We start from the raw sequence: 6,590 nt of genomic DNA on the forward strand, positions 1-6,590 counted from the left end.
TCACTTCCTTTCCTAATTTAGATTTGTGGGGGTCAACATGTCCTTAAGATGTTCCAAATCCTAATACTGGTGATACAATGAAGGTTGCGCCTTTTAAAGATGAGTGTGTGTGTTTGAGAGAGGGGGAGAGAGAGAGAGAGAAGGAGACAGAAATACAGAAAGAGAGAGAAAAGACAGGGAGAGAGGAGAGGGAGGGGGAGAGGAGGGGAGGAGGAAGACAGAAGGTTCCCAAACCCTCTTTGAGGAGTGGCCCTGTGGCCCCTGCTGGCCTGGAGGCAAAGCCAGACACAAAGGACTAACTCTCTTTGTAAACGAAATCTGGATAACAAGCACTATTCCTTCTTTTTCTTTAAAAATCTTATTACCCTGCCACTTTTACTTTACTCTTTTAGGTTGCTGGTGTCAAAATCATTTTCATTTCTTTTCCTGGAAACTTTATTCTCTGAGTCTTTAGTCTTCCTAAAGAAATTTAAAAAAAAATTTTTTTTTTAATTGTTACTGCTCTTTCTAGGAACAATGAAGAAAGCACAAAGTCTCCACATCCACTCACCAGAAATCTTCCAAACCATTCAACTCCGGATCATGTCATAAAGAGCTGCTTGGAAAATGTGAAAACTTTGCCAAAGAGACTCACCCATTGCATTGTTTGTTAGAGGAAAGAAGAAGGTGTGGACCTATCAAAGCTGTGGAAACAAGCAAGTATTTGGGGACCTCTCTGTGTTTGTGTTAGATCATTTTTTCATCTTGTAAAATCATTTTAATTCTTTCTTAGTCACCTTCAGCAGCTTTGTTGGCTTTTTCAAGTCTGACCCCTCCCAGAATGCACACATGCTCATATACACGCAGTTCTGCAAAGAATCTCAAGGACTTAAAAAATCCGCTGGACTAGAGGAGTCCAGGTTAAGAAGATCTAAAGTAAAGTGAAATTTTCAAGAATCCAGATGTCAGCAGAAATAGTAAGTGACAGTCTCTACATGCATTGACAGTAGCTACAAAATAAAAAACAGTCTCCATCTTTGGGTTTTGGAATATATTTGGGTTTTATCTTGAGTTGGTCTTTTCAGACATGTCCATGTCCATGACATGTTGTCATCAATGTGCCACCATCTTCAATCACAAAGGTTGACTCTGTGTCTGGAAGATAATATACTGGACAAGGCACAAAACAACACTGATCACAAGGAGATGATCTCACTGAAAGTACCTACACCTGTAGCAAGTACTGGAATTAAGTGAATGAATGATCTTGCCCATCAGTGTCCTTCACTTGTTTCTTATCACATCCTTGGCATTATCTCCTTCAGCAGCTACCCTACCCTCAAAATCATCCTTAGTACTCTTTCAACTTCAAAGACTTCTCCATATGCCATCTTCCTTAGACTGAACCTATTCCAAACCCTCAAATATTCCCCAAACCACATACTCATAAGATTACTGTCATTAGAGTAACTTCCACCATGTACAGAATGACTCCTATGTGTCGGCTATGCATGCTAATATATGTATTAAATCTGTACAACAACTCTGCTAGGTAGGTAGTAGTATTTTCATTTAAAGATGAGAAACATAAGCCTCAAAGAAAAGTGATATGCTAAAGGTTACAGAGCAAAAAAAAAAAAAAAACCTGGCAGAACTGGGTTTATCCTTAATTCCATTTGACTGCAAACTCTGTCTCAGTCTTGTTAGCTGGTACCACCATCGTGCTTTTCCAGAAAATTATTAAAATTACAGAATTCTCAGTGTAGATGTGTTCTCAGCCTGCTTTGGCTCAGAATATTTGAGCAGAAAAGGATGTTAGAGATGATCTTGTCTGACTCTAACACTTTACAGATAAGGAAACTGACAGCCAAGTAGGATGGGTTACTGGTCCAACCATGACCTTCCCTTTTTTAGTTCTTAAGGGGGTGGGAACCACATCCTTTGGGAAGTCATTTCATGCTCCTCCTAGCATAACTCTAAGTGCACCAAAAGCCTGTATGTGGACCTCTGATGTCCATTCCAAAAGGAGCAGAATATCAAGTCCAGAACACCTGAACAGCCAGAGCAAAGAAAGCCCAGACTCAAATGGCATCAACCTCGAAGGGAATAGAACAAGCCAAGGATGTTGCCTGGTCCTCAAAGATAGCAAAGCAATGAAGACAAGACATGTAAAACCACAGCAAAGCCCTCCCCCCAAAACCAACACCTGTATCCCAAAGCCACTTTTACCAACAGCAGTGACATGCAACCCAATTAAGCAGATAATTTCAAAGTCCTTCTCTGTAAGTCTGAGTAGCTGGAATGAGGAGGGAGAAGACAAGTCAGTGCTTGAAAGCTTGCCTTTAGGTTTGTTATCAAGAATAACAAGTGATTGCCATATTTCAAGTGTGTTTAAAAGTCCTGAATCATATAACTATTCTGCCTTGTGTTGTCCTTGAAAATGCAAAAATAGAAATGGAAGAAATTATCAAAGGGCAATAAAGCAGGGAAACAGAGATGAGGCAGGGGTGTGGGCTGCAATTCATTATTACAGATGCTTTAAACACTTACTGTATGGCAGTAGTTGACAAGCCTGGTTAAGAACAGAGCAATAAACATGCTTTCAATCTCTCTCCTAAAGAGAGACATAATAATAGGGCAAGAGAACAAAGAGTGTAACTGTTTAATAGCCATCCTTATTTTCTAAAGAAGGCAGTTTTGGTGACCCTAATGCTTTTAACATTCATTTTTTGTCCCTTTATTATATCATTAGGCTACATCAAAAACACAAAATGTGCTATTTAATAGATCATATGTAACAAGAGAGGACACATGAGGTGGGTCAATGATCAGGGCTTGCCTAATTAGCTTTAATTGATTCACTTATCTCCAAGCTTCCCTAGGCTATTTTGTAAATAAATATGATTCAATACCAGGTGTTACATAAATATTCAATGTAAATACATATACATACACATAAATGTGTTGAATATATTGTGACCATTTGTTATATCCAGGTACTAAGCCTGCCGACCAGCTAAATAAGTTCCCTAGGCTCCAAAAGTATAAATCCTGAGCCCTCCCAGGCACATGCAGAGTTTGCTCAATCCGTAAACACGTAATTATTGAACCTGCCTTCTAAAGTACCACCACACCCTGGATATGATGCAAAACCTAGCATTACAAGATAAGCTTTGTCTCAAGTTTCTGCTCGTTGTAGTGCCTGAAGTATTTGCTCATATACTCAGGGACCGAAGCAGAAGTAAACAGTCAGGCCAGTATTATAGGGACACCTGGGTTTCAAAATCGACTTTCTTCTATTGTGAAAGCAATGAATGAAGTTCAGCAGAACTCCTATAAGAATGCCGACTCATCCCACACCACGTGGGTCACAGGACTTTGACCTTAGCTCAGGCCACCCTAAGAGGCCTAGGGCCATCCCCTTCCCTGGGGAGTCAGACCCAAGCTCCCAGTCCCCTGCCGCCACACATCACCTCCTGCCTGTCTCCTGTCTGCACCCTCTTGCACTGGGCGTTAACCAAGACTGTGCTCAGATCTCCAGCCAGGGCTCTGCACGGTACATTTAACCTGCCTGGACTCATGACTCTTTATACCTTTAAAACTACAAAATCACTTCTTAGGTATGATTTTTTTTTTTATATCCTTCCCTCCCCACCAAGATATTATATAGCTAGCTGAGCAATGAAGAGCCAGAACCTGGGAGCCCAATGCCTGGGGTTGAATCCTGATCCACCACAGACTAACTGCACCTCAATTTCCCTACCTGTCATTCTTGGGTATATAAAGTGGCTCAGTCAGAAAGAATCCACCTGTAACACAGGAGACTGTCTGCAATGCAGGAGATGTGGGTTCGATCCCTGGGTCGGGAAGATCCTCTGGAGAAGGAAATGGCAACGCAGTCCACTATTCTTGCCTGGAGAATTCCATGGACAGAGGAGCCTGGCAGGCCAACAGTCCATGCGGTCTCAAAGAGTCGGACACAACTGTGCAACTGAACAACAACAGTCAAGATGAATAGGTAAGCAAAGAGCGTAGAATAGTGCCTATGCTATGCTATGCTAAGTCACTTCAGTCGTGTCTGACTCTGTGCGACCCCATAGACGGCAGCCCACCAGGCTCCCCCGTCCCTGGGATTCTCCAGGCAAGAACACTGGAGTGGGTTGCCATTTCCTTTTCCAATGCATGAAAGTGAAAAGTCAAAGTGAAGTCGCTCAGTCGTGTCCGACTCTTAGCGACCCCATGGATTGCAGCCTAACAGGCTCCTCCGTCCATGGGATTTTCCAAGCAAGAGTACTGGAGTGGGGTGCCATTGCCTTCTCCTGGTACTCAGTAAATGCTGCCACCCAAGTGCAAGCATAATAAATGTGATCAAAAATGGTAGCTCCTATCTACCTTGGTGTTCAAGAGACAATGGGGACTGACAGGGCTGTATCTGAGCTGGCCCATCAAGGAAATGCCTGTAATGGCCAGCATTGCCTTGCGAGTTGTCCCTGCAAACACTGCAGCTGGCCTGGTGTGACCAGCTGTTTACAACTTCACGAAGAAGCAAAATCCACATGTCTGGATTTTAAGTTATTGGTTTACATTTTAAAAATTCATGTTTGAGCCAAAGAAAGCACATTTAAAGGCAGATTTAGCCCTTAAGCCACTATTTTGTGACCTCTGACATTTAGGAATCTATAATGGGGTGGTGTATGTATGTGTGCACATGTGTGCATTTTCATTTTTCTGTGTTTATCCTCTGTACTTCTTCCAGAGTTAAATATCTGAGGGGTAGTAAAAAGCATGCAGAAAGTATTCAGTTAAGATCAGCTGACCAATGAAGGTTTATTGACGAACAGACACCAGAGGAACTTTGCTGAAAGAAAACAATGAGTAAGTTAGTGTCACCCACATTCAATGCCCTCCGCATCTTCAGGTCAACAAGCCAAGCCCTGATGACACAAAGATGAACAAGATGCAGTCCCTGATCTTAAAGAATGTTATAGACTTGTGGGGACACAGACGTGTAGACAACTGTAACTGTTAACAAAACATGTGAACATGTCTTACCTCAACATCAGGAGAACCCAAGGTAGTTGGTACAGTGTGTGACTTTATACTCAATGTATAGAAGAGAAACAGGTTAAATGACTTGTCCAAGGTCACTCCAGCAGTTCATGGAGTTGTAATAAGAACTCAGCTCTGCTGACTTCAAACCCAGGGTTCTCTCTGCTGAATGCTAACGTTCTAACATAAAACACCTCTATTTCCCAGTGCCTCTACACTGGAGAAATCGGGTTCAGGAAGAGAGTCCATACCCAGTGAGTTAGATGGAGGCATTGATAGCATCATGGAAGGCAGGCTTTGAAAAGCACCTGTGAACAGTCAAATATTTTTCTTTTCATTAATTATAATTTCCCATCTACCAAAAAGAATTTGAGGCTACTTTCAACAAAGCATAATACCATATATATTTTTCATATTCAAGAAACAAAGTAATGAAGGAAAACAGAGATGAAGTCCCTGTTTCACAAAGTTGAGGGTAAGCACGAGTGGGCATAACTCCTACCTCTGAGCTTCCTGAGAGACAAAGTAAGCTGGGAAGTGATAAGATTCTGGTTTACAAAAGGAGGCAGACCAATTTTAATTTTAGCATATATTATCACCATTTGTTCTCTGAATCCACACAACAAAAATCAGTATTCTTATGGAAAACATTGATTTGAAAATGCATTTAAAAAATGAATTTATTATATTAGTAAAGCCTGTGGGTTGATCAGAAGACTTGGAAATTTTGTAACAACATACTCACTAGCACATGATTGCCAACATGAATGGTTTGGCCTGTTCTATAAAGGAAAATGGAGAATTGGCATCTTGTTTGGAAGGCTCATGCAGCAGAGTATGGGAGCGTGGAAACAGTAATGGGTGGGGGCGGGGGGGGCAACGGTGAGTAAACGGTTGCCTTTTCATAAAGAGCACACATTTCAAGTTCTTAACTGGTGTGCTAAGTCACTTCAATCATGTCCTACTCTGTGCGACCCTATGGACTGGAGACTGCCACGCTCCTCTGTTCATGGGATTCTCCAGGCAAGAATACTGAAGTGGATTGCCATGCCCTCCTCCCGACCCAGGGATCAAATCCATGTCTCTTACATCTCCTGCATTGGCAGGCAGGTTCTTTAGTACTAGCGCCACCTGGGAAGCCCTAAAGTAGACTTGATGGCCCATACAGGGATCGAACCCACGACCTTGCCATTATTAGTACCACACTCTAACCAACTGAGCTAACCAGCCAGCTTAACTGGAACTATTGCCAAAATGGCACATCAAACACAAGATGACATTCTTCAGCTATGAGGATATTTCATCATTCATCATTCATTCAACAAACATTTACTGAGTGCCCACAGAGTGGGCATTCAAGCCCTGTCCTTAGGGATGAAGATGGGGCAATGAACAACACAGACAGAAATGCCACCTTCACCAAGCCTTCTTGAGGCAAAGCCTAGCATGTTGCACAAATTCAAGATGATTGTATACTTTGTCTATGAGAGAGCTGGAGTTCCCATAGTCACACTGGCATCCAAATCTGTTGTCCTAAAAAGGCTGCTGCTGCTGCTTGTAAG

General features: G+C 42.2%; 1 non-coding gene across 1 annotated transcript; it reads right to left on the reverse strand.

Moving 5' to 3' along the window:
* Positions 1-6,184: 6,184 nt before the first annotated feature.
* Positions 6,185-6,258, reverse strand: TRNAI-AAU. The gene has a single exon. It is a non-coding gene; the product is annotated as a tRNA-Ile (tRNA).
* Between the last annotated feature and the right edge of the window lie 332 nt (positions 6,259-6,590).

The sequence above is a fragment of the Bos indicus x Bos taurus genome, chromosome 6, assembly GCF_003369695.1.
Source record: "Bos indicus x Bos taurus breed Angus x Brahman F1 hybrid chromosome 6, Bos_hybrid_MaternalHap_v2.0, whole genome shotgun sequence".
Lineage (NCBI taxonomy): Eukaryota > Metazoa > Chordata > Mammalia > Artiodactyla > Bovidae > Bos > Bos indicus x Bos taurus.